Below are 16313 nucleotides of genomic sequence, written 5' to 3'. Positions count from 1 at the left end.
AGGATCCTTCAGGGAATGAAGCTATTCTGTTCTGTGCAATGTGGTTGAAACTCAATTGTCCCCTGAAATGACATTTGAAAGCGCCTTGGGCAACGGGGCATGGGTATCCCTCAAAAGAATAAAGGGGAAAATAAGTATCCAGGGTTACACATACGATAGAATCAGGGCAACTTTTATAAGTTGTTGTCAACAATTTCTAGTATATTCCGGTGTGGTTGGTTACCGCTAGTCAGCATTGGTAATGTGAAGGGAAAAGATGTGATGTATATTCGTGTGACCTTGGGTACAACGAGAGACTTTGGGAGCTTGCAGCTTTGCTCTCAGCGTGACCCCGCCCCTCAGTCACATGGGCTGGGGTCACGTGGGTAGTTCGTAATGGCGCTGTCTCTCCGGCGGAGCCTGCTCTCGGATTGAGGCAGCACTGCCAGCCGCGTGTCGGCTTTGAGCCGGGATTAGGCCAACGCTGTCGTTACCCCGGAGTGTCGTCGATAAACAGAAGACACAAACCATCTAAAGCCTTTCTGTTTCCCCGTGAGTAGCGCTGCACGTATGGTGGCCGGGGGGGGGTTAAGGCGCTGGGAGTTAGGCCCCAGGGTGCACGGTAGGCCGCGATAAAGCTCGACGTTCGAACGGCCCGATCCGCTTTGTTCCTGGAGTTGGAACGCTTATTTGGCCACCCCTGGAACCTGGATCCGGTTGTTTCGTCTCGTTGGTAGCTTGACCCGTCTGGGGTCGCAAGTTTAGCAAGGCTAAATCGTTGGGATAAACCCTTGGCTGTTCCAGTCACTCCCCTCCCCCCTCCATTTCCAGTCTCGGTGGGATAGTTGCTCGGATTTATAGTCCTTATGTTTTACTTATCTCTGATTAATCTGTAGCTCAGAATGCGACTGTGGATCAGATTAAATATGGCCTGTGTGCAGATATGATGAGGGGTGTTTAGCTTGCGCTTGGTCCTGTTGGACGTGGGTTTGGCTTATTTTATACCAGTAGGAAGCTGTCAAGGGATATACGTACAATGTCCCGGAGTTCGACATGAACACTTAGGCAAATATTTTTAGAGATTTACATAATCAGCTGACAAAGATTGCCTCCTCCTCCTCCTCTTCCTGAAATTGGCTAGGGGATAATGAGTCCAATGAACCAGTTCATGTGCCGATAATAGGAAAATAGTAGTCAAATTTTAAAAAATACTTCCTCAGGCAGCACCTGCGGAGGACAAAAAAATCATGTTGACTCTTGAGGTATTTGCGCACACATGCTGGTAATAGCTTGAGGAATTGTTGAAAAAGGCAAAAGACCTTTTTTCTTTATAAAAAGAGATGCATGGTAGAGAACCAAGAAAATTATGATTAATTTTAACTCAATCAACTTGAATCATGTTTCCATTTCAGGGCATCACACTTCAGGAAGGGTTTGAGGGATTTTAGATTCATGGGAAAAAATGGAGTTGCTGAGTTGTTCTCCTTTGTGAAGCTAGGTTTGAGAAGAGGGTTGATAGAGCTGTTCAAAAGTATAGATAATGCAAATAGAATTGATAGGGAGAAAGTGTCCTATTGATGGAATTGAGAATCAGAGAGCACAGATTTAGGCAACAAATGACAGGCAAAGTGATGTAAACACAGTGAATAGTTAAGATCTGGAATGCAGGGTTGGAAGCAGATTCAAACGTTTTTCAGAAGGGATTTGCACGAACATTTGAAAAGTAAGAAATTGCAGGGCTACAGTAAGAAAGGCTATGTGTGAGACTTGCTGACTTGAGAGGTGCCTTGATTGTGGTGGACTGAATTGCCTCCTGTGTTGTAAATTCTGATTGACTCAATTCTTACTGGACAATTTCATTGCTATCCCATGATTAACATATATATTCTGAAAGCAACATGGTCTGTTTATAATTATTGAAGTTGTAGGAATTAAAATATTTTGAACAGCAAAAGTATTTTCCAGGACTGGCTTGAAGCATCCAGTAGCTCTGTGCAATAATTCTGGATACTTGGGACATGGTTTATGCAGTCCCCCCCCCTAATTTTCAATTTAGTGTTATTCAGTATATCTGTTAAAACTGTTATGTTTCACTGAATATCTTGATTCAAATATACACATGCAACTAAATTATTTGTACATCTACATGTCTGTAAGCAACTATTTAGATCAGCTGACCATATCAAAAAGAGCAGCAGCTTAAGAGTTTAAATTATACTTAATTATTTCATCCATGCTACTAGATGCTGTATCCCTTTCAGGTATATCACTTAACCTGACAACAGAAATTGTTTTTGAGTATTTTAAATTTCAAGTAACTTTCACTGATCATCTATTAGTGTACTGCGGTGTGGTAAAACTGCAGCAGCATAACTCCTGTGACTAATACAGTGTGAGTTTTGCTCCCTAGTCAAGTTTCATATGAGCAATGATGGTATCTAGCTCTCTTTCAACACCAAATCACTCAATCTCTCAACTACTTCATTTGTAATGTTTTTTATTCATTCATGGAATGTGAGCTTTGTTCGCTAAGCCAGATTAATTGCCTTTAATATAGTGGTCATAGAGCACAGAAACAGGCCCTTTGACCCAAACTGGACCATGCAGACCAAAATGTCCATCCATGCTAACGCCATTACCCTGCACTTGTCCCATATCCTGCTAATCCTTTCCTATCCATGTATTTGTCCAAATGCCTTTTAAGTATTGCTAATGTACCTGCCTCAACCACTTCTGCTGGCAACTCATTCTATGTGTGTACCAACCTCTGTGTAAAAACAGTTGCCCTTCAGGTGAACTGCCGCCTTGAACCACTACACTCCATTTGGGATAGGTAGACCCACAGTGCCTTTAGAGTGGGAATTTCGGGATTTTCACCCAATGGCATTAAAAGAGCAGCATAATAGTTCCAAGCAAAAATGGTGAGTGGCTTGGAGTGCCAGTTGCAGGTGATGGTTTTACCATGTATCTGCTGCCCTTGTCCTTTTACTTAGTAGTGGTCATCAGTTTGGAAGGTGCTGTCGAAGAAGTCTTGGTGAATTTCTTCGTTGCATCTAGTTGATAGTACACACATTATAATGAGTGTTGATGGAGGTTGGTGAAGCAGGGGTGGAGTTGATTGTTTTCGAGATGGAGTTACTTGGTCTCGGTAATGGCACTGATGATTAGAAGCTCAACTTAAGAGCAAATATAACACTCACATTGCAAATTTGTTTATGCCTCAGACTGTTACAAGAGAGGGATGTGTTCAATAGCTAGGGAACAAAGTTTATGAGGAGACTGACATCAGTGGCTTTGACCTCTCTCAATTTGGGTGGAGAAAATTCCTATTCTTCAAGTTGTTGACCACTAACAGTCCTAAAGACTTTATGGTGCAACAGTTGACGAGCAGTGGGGAAATTCAAAGAAATTTCTCAAATGCTCAGCAGAAGTATATTCTGGTGACTAGGAAGGACTGTAAGAGGAGAGGTAATCTGCCATGGGTATTTAAGGAAATTAGGTAGGCTATCAAAGTGAAAGATAAGGTATACGAAGTGGCCAAAAGCAGCAGGAATCTAGAAGATTGTGAAAGCCACAAAAAGAACAATAAAAAAAGTAAGATAGAGTATGAGAAAAAACTAGCACAGAATAGAAGACAGATAACAAAAGTTTCTATCAATGTATAAAACGAAGAAGAGTGGCTAAAGTAAATGTTGGTCCTTTGGAGGATGAGAAGAGGCAGTTAGTTATGGGATATGACGAAATGGCTGAGGCATTGAACAGGTTCTTTGCAATGGTCTTGACAGTGGAGGATACTAATAACATGCCAGTAAGTGATGGAGACAAAGGTAGGTGAGGATTTGGAAACAATTACTATTACAGAAGAGTTAGTGTTGGGTAAGCTAATGAAACTAAGGATAGATAAATCTCCTGGCCCTGATGGAATGCATCCCAGGGTACTAAAAGAAATGGCAGGATAAATAGCAGTGGACTGGCAGTAATTTTCCAAAGTTTGCTGGACTCTGAGGCAGTCCTAGTAGATTGGAAAATAGCAAATGTGATGCCACTGTTCAAAAAGGGAAGTAGACAATAGATGGGGGGGAAATAGGCCAGTGAGCGTAACCTCTGTAGTGGGGAAGATTCTTGAGTCTTAGTGAGGTTTGCTTGCTGAGCTGGAAGGTTCGTTTTCAGATGTTTTGTCACCATACTAGGTAACATCTTCAGTGAGCCTCCGGGTGAAGCATTGGTGGCATAGCCTGCTTTCTATTTGTTAGGTAAAAACAAGACTGCAGATGCTGGAAACCAGATTCTAGATTAGAGTGGTGCTGGAAAAGCACAGCATTTCAGGCAGCATCCGAGGAGCAGGAAAATCGATGTTTCAGGCAAAAGCCCTTCAGTCCTTCATCTATTTGTGTATGGGTTTCCTTAAGTTATTGATGTCATTTTCTGTGGTGATGTCACCAACCCAAGGAAACCTAAACCCGTAAATAGAAAGCGGGCCATGCCACCAGTGCTTCCATTGGAGGTTCACTGATGATGTTACCTAGTATGGTGATGAAACGTCTGAAAACGAACCTTCCAGCTCAGTAAGCAAACCTACATCCAGAACCTCAATCTGAGCTACAAATCTTCGCAAAACTCACTAAGGATGCATGGTGTTAGAAGTATAGCATTAGCGTGGATAGAGGATTGGTTGACTTACAACAAGCAAAGAGTGGGGATAAATGAGTACTATTCTGGCTGGCATTCTGTGATTCATGGTGCGCCTCAGGGATTGGTGTTTGGACCACAATTACTTACAATTTACATAGATTTGGAGTTGGGGACCACGTGTATGGTGTCAAAATTTTGCTCATGACACTAAGATGAGTGGCAGTGCAAAGTGTGCAGAGGACTGTGAAACTTTGCAGAGAAACATAGATTCATTGAGTGAGTGGGCAGAGGTCAAGCAGATAGAATACAATGTTAATAAATGTGAAATCATACATTTTGGTAGGAGTAACAGCAAAATAGATTATTACTTGAATGGTAAAAAGTTGCAGCATGCTTATTTGCAGAGCAACCTGGTGTCCTTGTGGATGAATCGCAGCAGGTTGGTCTGCAGGTACAATAAGTAATTAGGAAGGCAAATGGAATTTTGTCCTTCATTACTAAAGGGGTTGAGTTATAAGCAGAGAGGTAATGTGACAGTTGTACAAGGTGTTAGTGAGACCACACCGAGAGTACGATGTGCAGATTTGGTGTCTTTGTTTGAGAAGGGGTATACTGGCTTTGGAGGGGGTGCAGAGGAAGTTCACTAGGTTGATTCTGGAGTTGAAGGGCTTGGTTTACGAGGAGAGGCTGAGATTGGGATTATATTCATTGGAATTCAGAAGAATGGGGAGGAATCTTTATCGAAACATATAAAATTATGAAGGGAATCTATAAAATAGAAATAGATAAGATGTTTCCATGGCAGGTGAAACTAGGATAAGAGGGCATGGCCTCAAGATTAGTGGAAGCAGGTTTAGCACTGAACTGAAAAGGCACGTCTTCACCCAGAGGGTCGTTAATCTATGAAATTCTTTGCCCAGGGAAGTAGTTGAAGCTACTTCAGTAATCCACTTTTAAAGCTAAGGTAGATAATTTCTTGAAAATGAAAGGAATTAAGGGAGATGGTGAAAACACAGGTAAGTGGAGCTGAGTCCACAAAAAGACTAGCCCTGATCTTATTGAGAGGTGGAGCTGGCTCAAAGAGCTGGATGGCCTACTCCTGCTCTTAATTCTTATGTTCTAAAGTTTGTTTTTAAATGCAGTATGCTTCAGAAAGCTATGTAGTGATATGCTAGCAGTACATTTGCTGAAATCTATACTTGTATAAATTCTCTGTTGTATTTTGGTTTAATATGGAATGAAATTGAGATTGTTTAGTGTGGCTGTGATAGTGATTTGCTATAATATTAGTATTGTTTTGCTCCAGCTGTTACCCAGTATGAAAATGCAATGTTACATTAGATTAAATTACATTTGGACTTTAAAACGTGGAAAAGGTGCACACTTGTCCTTGTAGTGCAGTAGTTTGATTAGATTAGATTACTTATAGTGTGGAAACAGGCCCTTCGGCCCAACAAGTCCACACCGATGTGCAACCCACCCAGATCTACGTAACACTACGGGCAGTTTAGCATGGACAATTCGCCTAACCTGCATTTTGTTTTTGACTGTGGGAGGAAACTGGAGCACCCGGAGGAAACCCACGCAGACATGGGGAGAATGTGCAAACTCCACACAGACAGTTGCCTAAGGTGGAAATTGAACCCGGGTCTCTGGCGCTGTGAGACAGCAGTGCTAACCACTGTGCCACCGTGCTTACCACTGGTTGTGACAGTTGATAGGATTCTGACTGCTGCCTGTGAATCTTCAGCTTGTAGATTATTTCTTTACTGTGTCAACATGATATTGCAGAGCAAATACAGTATTTGAAGCAGAGAGGTTCAGGTAGCAGACAGTCTTTCACTTAGTGACAAATTCAAATTGGTGTAGACTGGGACTTTTACCCTCCTAATAGTTGTCTACCTGTATTGTTTGTTTTTTTAACTTGAAGTTTTACTCCAGTGTTATATCTCCCAGTGGTTTCCTTTATTATATGTGGGGTGAATTTTGGATTTTAGTAGTTTCTGTTTTCGTTTTGGCAGTTAATGTGGTTTATATATAGGAAAGGCTAGACCTGTGTCTCTGGAGTTCAGATGAGTCAGAGATGACTTAATTGAAACATACAAGGTCCCAGGGGAATTTGATTGGGTGAGTGTGTAAAGGATGTTTTCTCTTGCAGAAATATCCAGAACTAGAGTTTATAGTTTAAAAATAAGGGGTTGCCAGTTTGAGAAAGATGAGGAAAACTAATATTCTCCCAGGGCATTTTGTCTTTGGAATTCCCTTTCTTAAAAGGCAGTGGATTTCAAACTCTTTGGTATTTTTAAGGCTGAAATAGACCAATTTTTATTAACTAAGGGAATGAAAAATTATTGGGGGTATGCAGGAATGTAAAGTTGAGGCTAAAATCACATCAGCCATGATCTTACTGAATGGCAGAACAAGCTCCAAGGTTCAAATGGCCTTGGTTGAATGTTCATATGCTGTCCAAAGTCATTTCACAGGCTGTACGGGGAATTTCATGCTACTTGTTTGATCACCGGCTGTAATTTTGACAAGTGTCGTAACTACTTTGCTTTTATTGCTTCTGAATTCAAAATATTTTTGGCCTTTAATTATGTTCCTGTCTTTTCCACTTGAGTCCAACAGTTGCATCATTATTCAAAACAACTTAAAATAATAAATGAGGCCAAGAGCATGTTTGTGATGCTCTTATTCTTCGGAATAGTCAAAGATTTTTTTTTTTAGTTGATCGGGCTATTCAGGCAGTTGTGTACTTGCCCTATATTGGTCTTAGAGTCAGAGATCATATAGCACGGAAACAAACCTTTCGGGCCCCTTTGTCCATGTCGACTGGATTTTCTAAACTGGACTAGTCCCATTTGCGTGTGTTTAGCCCATATTCCTCTGTATTTCCTATCTGCGTACTTGTCCAAATATCTTCCTCAGGAACTTAGTGGTCATGACATCTGAGAAGGGAGCATATGATTGCCATACCCAATACCCAACAGGTAAGGGTTATCCTGCACAAAGTTCATGAGTCACACATTCCAAACTCCTTTCAATTTCTTTTTAAATCTTTAGGATTTATACTAATGGTATGTTCCAAGCATTTAATGAAGTTAGTACTTGTTATTATACTTACACCGTTCCTTTATTTCTCCTGTCGAGTACAGAGTTCATTGGAATAAGTAAAGAAATAATAGTTGTGCTACCTATGAATTGATAAGATCAGTGACCTATTCAGTGAAAACAGGAAGTGCTGGAAAGCTCAAGTCTGGCAGCATCTATGGAGAGAGAAAGTAAGTTAACATTTTGAGTCCAGTATTACTCTTTGGAACTGAATGATGTGAGAAAATAGTGTGGCTGCTAATGAGAGTAAGGGAGAGATGTCGCTGGATTATACAATACAAAGGAAGCCCATTGTGTCTGTATTGCCAAAAATATACTATGACCCATACCAGTCCCATTTCCTGACTCTAGGATCGTAGTTTTGAATATTTTTTTTGATTCTTCAAGTATTCATCCAAGTATAAAGGTTGAGGTTACCTGCCTCAACTCTTTCCCCCCCGCCAGGCAGTGCATGTCAGACCCTCAACATCCTCAAGGGGGAAACCTTTACCTCAAATCCCCTCTAAACCTCCTACCTTGGCTTTAAAAGAGTGTCTCCTTGTTCCTGACTGTTAACTAAGAGAAAGAGCTGCTTTCCATCCCCATTGTCTGTGCCTTCTATAGCCTTTTGCACCTCTGTCAGGTTCACCCCCCACGCACACACACACTCGAGTCTTGGCAGCATCTATGGAGAGAGAAAGTAAGCTAACATTTTGAGTCCAGTATTACTCTTTGGAACTGAATGATGCGAGAAAATAGTGTGGCTGCTAATGAGAGTAAGGGAGAGATATCGCTGAATTATACGCGCACACAACCTTCTCTTTGAAGGAAACTGCAGTAAATAAATGCAAAATAGTTGTTAGTAGTAAGTGAAGGGTAGTGCTCATTCTTTTGAGTTGAAATAAATGTCGAGTGGTGAAGACTAAAGTTCTAAGGTGGAAAGTAAAGTGCTGTGTTTCCAACTTGCAGTGGACTTTGAAGAAATACTGCAGCTTATTTATGACAGGCAAAGTTAGTGTCTGAGCAAAATAATTTATTGAAATGGAAGTTTGGTGTCATTCTTGCAGACAGTGTTGTGCAACCTTGCCAACCAGTCTACATTTAGTGGTGTTAATGGAGAGGCAATAGCTTTGTGAGCAGCGAATACTGTGGATTAGATCGAATGATATACGAGTAAACCACTGCTTCCCATGGAAAGTGTGTTTTAGGCTTCGGACAGGGAGGAGTAAAGGGTGTAGTTGTATACCTTCTGCTGTTGTATGAGAAGGTGCACTGGGTGAGTCAGCATGTCTGGAGATGATAGCACCATGTTAATATCTTTGGAGAAGTAATCCGGGGATCTGGGGGTATAGGTTCAAATTGCACCCTGGCAGTTAGTGGAATTTAAATGGAATGAATAAAATCTGGAATTAAAACTTTGTCTTATAAACCAAAGTCAACTATTGTAAAAACCCATCTGGTTCACTAATCCCCTTTAGGGAATGAAATTTCCATCCTTATCTAATCTGGTTTACCTGTGACTCCTGACCTAGAGCAATGTAGTTAACTGCTATCTAAAATTGACCTTGTGAACCACTTAGTTAAGGGAACTGAAGACAGGCAACAAATATCAACCTTGTCATCAATGTCCAAATACCAGGGAGAGTACACTTTTTAAAAGGCTGAATATATTGTGTTTAATTTGAATTCGTTCATGGTATGTGGGCAACATTTGCCAGGCCAGCATTTGTTGCCCATCCTTAGTTTCTCTTGAGAAAGTGGAGGTGAGCTGCCTTCTTCAACTGCAGCAGCCCATTCAGTGTATGTAGACCCAAAGTGCTGTTATGAAGGTAGTTCGAGACCTAGTAACACTTATTCAAGTGTGCAAGTCAGGATTGTGACTGGCCAAGAGTAGAGAGGGTCAAAAGATTTTCGGTAGTGTAGGATTGCAGTCAAGTGAAAATTTAAATAAATACTTTGGATCTCTCTTGATGAAGCAAAATGTGCTGCGGTAGCGGTAGGCATGGTAAAAGAGGTGGTGTTTCATACATAAAGAAGATTTAAGTTAATCAGGAGATGTATGGCTAGTATGTCTATACATAAAGTTGATAGGAGCAGATGGGAGACATTCTTGGCAGGAAGCAAGAATGGAAATTGGAGAGGTGTTGGCCATAGTTTTCCAATATTTTCTCGACTCAAGGTGGTGCCAGAGGATTGAACTGGCGAGTTTTGAGAAGATTTGCAGCTTGGGTTGAGATTCTAGAGGTAAGTTTGCTCGCTGAGCTAGAAGGTTCGTTTTTAGACATATCACCACCATACTAGGTAACGTCTTCAGTGAGCCTCTGGATGAAGCGCTGGTGATGTAGCCCGCATTCTATTTACTACGTGTTTGTTTCCGTGGGTTGGTGATGTCATTTCCGGTTCTTTTTCTCAGAGAGTGGTAAATGGGATCCAAGTCAGTGTCGTTGATCCAACCGGAACTCTATCAACAAACGCATTGACTTGGATCCTGTTTACCACCCCCTGAGAAAAAGAACTGGAAATGACATCACCACCAAAGGAAATGACATCACCAACCCAAGGAAACATAAGCACGTAAATAGAAAGCGGGCGACACCACCAGTGCTTCATCCGGAGGCTCACTGTAGACGTTACTTAGTGTGGCGACGAAACGTCTGACCATGAACCTTCCAGCTCAGTGAGCAAACCTACATCTAGAGGATTGAATAATTGTAAATAATAGGCCCTTCTTCAAACAAAAGTGGAAGGATCAGACCAGCAATTACAAGCAGTCAGTTTAACATTAGTCAAACAAGAGCAGAAATTGCTGGCAAAACTCTGCAGCCCTGTGGGGATAAAGTGGAGTTAATATTTCAAATGTGGTGACTCCTTATCAGAACTGTTAACCTTTTATTTCTTTAGATGCTGCCAGGGCTACTGAGTTACACCAGCAATTTCTGTTCTTATTTCAGATCTCCACATTGTTTTAGTTTAATCTTGGTGGTGGCAGAGCTTTGAGGAAAAAAAAATATTAGTCTCTTGTGTAGTTAAGGATAGCCAGCAAAGTTTTATGATGAGCTAAAAAGGAGGGTTGATGAGCGTAATGGTATTTATATGGTGTACACAGACTTCCAAAGGGCTTTTCATAAAGTGCTGGACAGCAGGTTTTTATGCAAAGCAGGAACACATGGAATAAAAAGGACAGAAGAACATGGCTGCAAAATTGGCTGAAACTGAATTTTACTTAAGGTACTGTGGATACAGGAAATCTGAAACAAATAGGATCCTGGAGAAACTCAGAAGGTCTGGCCATATATATGGATAGAGAAAGAGTTAAGGTTTCAAGTCCGATGTGACAACTTAAGAACGTAATTTAATCTTAATCTTCAGAACTTGTTAATTTAACAAGGTGTCTTTCACTGAAATACAAACACCACACTGTAGTTTTGGTTTTAACAATAAAACAAGCTGATTACCAAATCAATGAAGATGAAATTGAATAAACTAAACTATTCACACAATATAATTTGAAAGACTTTGAAACACGTGGTAAAATATTCCATCTCTCCCAACCACACCCATTTATAGCTCTCAAAACAGAGTGAGTTTGCTTCTCTGTCAAATCTAAAGATTGGCTTGATGATTTCTTTTGATTCCTAGTTCTGAGTGTTTGATCCCCCTTTTCTTGAGCCGCACAACTGAGTTTAGACTTCCTCAGCTTAGAATGACCCCTTCAGAGTTCTAACCAAACACTTCTGGTCTGAAACGTTCCAACTGAACTCCTTACGTTTTGAGTAACTTATTCCTGAACAGTTCTAAACTATCTTCTTTAGGAGCACTTGTTTTACATATCTGACGTGCACAAGGACCTCTTGAAAACTGAAACCAAAAGGTTTTCTGTGTAGGTGTTCCCGAAGCAAAAAAAAACACTCGATCCTTGAAATTGAAGGCAGCCTAATGCTCTTCATTGTGTAGTCTGTCCAACCATAAAAACTGTCCTATTGCAAATAATTACCAAATTGAACTCCAGGAACACACTAACTCATTTGAAAAAAAACTCCCAAAAACGCAAGTTGCACAGGAATAAGGCATTCATTCACATAATCACAACCTCTCCTCCAGCTAGTATAGGGTTTGCATTAATCTTGGAATTTTATAATATATTATTTCAGATTGATTCAGAGAATTGATGTGCATGTGCCACATGCTAAATCTAGATAGAAACCCTAGCCATTTATACACTTACTGAATTTTGATTGTATAGTGTGGTTAATGAAGTAAATCTGCATTGACCCATCTTGATATGACTTAGAAAACCGACACAATAATTGAATATGCCAGCCTTGGGATTTTACAATTCTGCAATTCATTTGGTAGTGGCATCCAAACTGTCTGTGCTTAGAATTCCAGTTTTAAACAAGAAGGGGTAGGGGCAATTCCATTTAGCTCCTATGCTTTCTCTGCTGTTTAACATGGTTATAGAGCATATATTACCTCCCCTTCACTTCTCTGCATTCATTCTATTAGATTCCAACTATCCATTAATCTTGAATATATTCAACAATGGAATTCCAAAGTTGCATAATGCTTCGAATCATTCCATTTCTCCTCCTCTTGATCAAAATGGCACAGTGTCTCACTGGTTTCCGACTATGCCCGCTAGATCTAGAATCTTCAGAGTGGAATAAACATTGAGAGGTGTGTAGGGTGAGGCAGATTTTAAAAAAAAGTTTGTCTGTGCATCCAAGGGACTTAAAGCTTTGTAGAGGTGTAAAACTAAGAGGTCTGAAGGTAGCTTTATTGATATTAAGGAAATTGTATAAAAGACAGAGTTAGAACTAAAAATAATGAATAGGTAACGACAGCAGAATGTTGTAGACATGTTAAGATGTCATGGATTGATTTTAAATGTACTAGGTTCTGTGAGTTAGTGAGCAACTGGGACTTAATTCTGCATGAAGTGAAGGAAGGTAAAATTTGAAGTTGAAGTTTGTGGAGATTGGGAGGATAGCTGCTAGACACTAAAATTAAATCGCGAGGTAAAAGTATCGATTGGGCTTTTGAAGCTGTTGAAGTTGGTAGTGTTTCTAAGGCGGACACGTGGTTTTGGTGAGAGTAGGTTTGGAGTTTCAAGTTTTGGGATGAACAAGACATTAAGGCTTCTCATGTGCTCAGTAAGTGATTGGGAAGGCGGGTAGATTGCATGCAAGGGAGTGCAGCTTAACACAAGGTTGAAGATGTTTCCATTGCTAGGAGAGATAGGACCTGAGGGCACAGCCTTAGAGTAAAGAGAAGACCTTTTTAGAACAGAGATAAGGAGAATCTTCTTCAGCAGCGAGAGGTAAATCTATGGACTTCATTGCCACAGAAGGCTGTGGAGTATATTTAAGACAAGATAGGTTCTTGAGTATCAAGAGTTAAGGGGAGAAAGCAGGAGAATGGGGTTGAGAAGCTTATCAACCAAGATTGAAGGCAGATCAGACTGGATAGTCTGAATAGCCTAATTTCTGCTCCAATATCTTATGGTCCTAATGGCTCTGATTTTCTGTACTTAGTTGTAGGGTATATTAACTCATCCACAACTAGAAATCTGAAGGGTACCGGGGATGTTAATGAAGTGGCAAAGCAGTGTTGTATGTCATCCCTGAAATACTGAACATCATTCCAGTGGATGTTCATACAGAGACATGATAGATCCTTGGAGAATTTAGGAAAAGCAAAGTGCAAGTAGGTAGGGACAAGCATAATTATCAAAGGATCTGTCGCTGAAAAAGTAAACTTCTAGCCACAGTGCACACCAAAAATAATGCCATTTGTCAGGGATAAAAAGTTTGACCAGGAATACTTGTATTTTGGCTTAATTTGAGTATTTCCAAATAATATTACTAATTTTTTTGGTATGCAGACATCCATGGTCTCTGCATTCTAGTGGGTTTGGAAACCAGAAGTTAATGCATCTGCATACTAATTTTCATGCAAGGAGCTTTGGAGCAGCTGCATAACGCACTGTTTAGATGGAACATTCCTTCCAAATGGGTAAAGGATATGAAGATACATATTATGGCTGATATATTTGTACATTCTGGAGAAGTACTTCTCAAACCTTTTCCCATTGGCCTTTTTTCGAGATTTGAAAATTGTTTAAACTCCTTTGTTAGAAGCTGGAGAACAGGGTGGGTGGATAAGACTGATGAGAGCAGGAGGAAGGGCTATCAGCGATTGATGTCTCAGAGCTCATGGTCCCCAGATTTCAACTCTTATCTCCACCCTAAGTTAGGAATTTATGCTCTAAGGCATTTAAACCAAGGATTTTGGGTAGCTGAAGTTTTTTAAAAAAAAAATGTAGTCTTCATTATTCCAGTTGTTATTTCTCTCAGCTTAACTTTTATTTGCCCTTCAAAATATCGTAGAGCTCACCGTTCTTTTATATATCATGCTTCAGGTAGAATGGCTAGCCGCTAACTCTGTTGTTTAAGATTTTTCCTCCTGAGGTTTTTACACACTTGATGCAACTGCAACATCCCAACATTTGTGAACAAGCAACCAAATTTATTAAGCACAATACAGTACAATACAAGCTAGGTGACCCCCTTTGATTCTCTTCACAGGCATGCGAAAGTGAGGCTCTGAACAAAGAAAGCACATTCCCTTTATGCAGGTCAGTTGCAATGCTCACAGATACTGTGGCCACATTCCCACAGTAACATGCCACTCAAGACAACCCCCAGTTGCTCACAGTTACCCAGGTACAATGGCAAGGTGAGATCTACCCTAATCCTGGGGAATCATTATGCAGATGATTTCTGGACTCCGTGCTTTCCCAAGACAATACGGGTATAACATGCCTCTGGCCAGAGAGCATTTCTGAATGGAAGAGATTGAATTGATGGTTTAACTTGACAGTAGCTTGGGAGTAATGTCTAAATGAAGTGTAAATTACAATGGATAGTCATCCGCATACTTTCATGGCTTTTGTCCCCACCCAAAGACAGTGCAGTTTAACCCTTTAATATCAAATGAATGTCTAGAGAATCGCAGGTATTGGTTAAAATGTCACATTCGAGTTTAATATCTTCTGATAGTGCATGACATTAGAAACCTGAAAGTCCATCACTCACGTCCAGGTTCCAAAATTGTGAACTGATCGGTCAATTTGTGTTAAATTAGTGACCCTCCTGTGTTGAAGATGACTAAGTTTTCTTCAACAATTTGTGGATTCAAAGTTTGGGTGAAGATTTGTAGCTCGGGTGCTCGTTGTTGTGGTTCTGTTCGCCGAGCTTGAAATTTTTGTTGCAAACGTTTTGTCCCCTGTCTAGGTGACATCCTCAGTGCTTGGGAGCCTCCTGTGAAGCGCTTCTGTGGTGTTTCCTCCGGCATTTATAGTGGCCTGTCCCTGCCGTTTCCGGTTGTCAGTTTCAGCTGTCCGCTGTAGTGGCCGGTATATGGACCCAATATACCGGCCACTACAGCGGACAGCTGAAACTAATTGATACTCAGTCTTAACAATGTTGTGCAGGAGAGAGATCCAGATTTACTCTAGTTTTGGTGAAAAAGGTGTTTCTGACATCACCTACCAGTGAACTGCAAATAGAACATAGAACAGTACAGCACAGAACAGGCCCTTCAGGTTGAACTCCATCTGCCACCTCTCAGCCCATCTCTGCATCCTGTCAATGTCCCGCTGCAGCCTACAACAGCCCTCTATACTGTCAACGACACCTCCAACCTTTGTGTCATCTGCAAACTTGCTGACCCATCCTTCAATCCCCTCATCCAAGTCATTAATAAAAATTACAAACAGTACAAATCCAAGGACAGAGCCCTCACCACTGACTTTCAGGCAGATTATTTTCCTTCTACTACCACTCGCTGTCTTCTGTCGACCAGCCAATTCTGTATCCAGACAGCTAAGTTCCCCTGTATCCCATTCCTCCTGACCTTCTGAATGAGCCTACCATGGGGAATCTTATCAAATGCCTTGCTGAAGTCCATATACACCACATCCACAGCTCGACCCTCATCAACGTTTCTAGTCACATCCTCAAAGAACTTGATAAGGTTTGTGAGGTATGACCTGCCCCTCACAAAGCCGTGTTGACTGCATTTAATCAAGCCATGCTCTTCCAGATGGTCAAATCCTATCCCTCAGAATCCTTTCTAACACCTTGCAGACAACAGACATGAGACTGACTGATCTGTAATTGCCGGGGATTTTCCTATTTCCTTTCTTGAGAGGAATTGCATTTGCCTCTCTCCAGTCCTCAGGTACGATTCCAGTGGAGAGCGAGATGCAAGTGGCGAAGTAATTGCATTTCTCGTTTCCCACAGCAGCTGAGGACAAAACTGGTCCGGGCCTGGCGACTTGTCAATCTTAATCTTTGACAAAATTTTCAGCACCTCAGCTTCCTCTATCTCTATCCGTTCCAGCATGCACACCTGCTTTCATTCACTACAAAGTTCGTTTCTTTCGTAAAGACAGAAGCAAAAAACTCATTTAGGGCTTCCCCTACCACCTCAGACTCCACACGCAAATTCCCTATGCTATCCCTGATCGGTCCTACTCTTTCTTTGACCATTCTCTTATTCCTCACATAAGTGTAAAATGCCTTTGTGTTCTCCCTAATCCATTCTGC

The 16313-nt window shown here is 41.0% G+C and overlaps 1 protein-coding gene across 2 annotated transcripts in view; it reads left to right on the top strand.

Moving 5' to 3' along the window:
- Positions 1–328: 328 nt before the first annotated feature.
- Positions 329–16313, top strand: part of LOC122560312 (death-inducer obliterator 1-like) — a 143094-nt gene continuing 127109 nt past the window's right edge. Inside the window, exons 1-2 of one of the 2 annotated variants that reach the window (XM_043710894.1) lie at positions 329–531; positions 14289–14338. The gene's annotated coding sequence lies outside the window, so the exon portion shown is untranslated. The remainder of the gene's footprint in view (positions 532–14288; positions 14339–16313) is intronic. The other variant, XM_043710893.1, reaches the window with a different exon arrangement.

Source organism: Chiloscyllium plagiosum, chromosome 20 (assembly GCF_004010195.1).
Source record: "Chiloscyllium plagiosum isolate BGI_BamShark_2017 chromosome 20, ASM401019v2, whole genome shotgun sequence".
Lineage (NCBI taxonomy): Eukaryota > Metazoa > Chordata > Chondrichthyes > Orectolobiformes > Hemiscylliidae > Chiloscyllium > Chiloscyllium plagiosum.
Note: the sequence above shows the minus strand (reverse complement) of the source record. Positions and strands in the feature narration are given on the sequence as shown.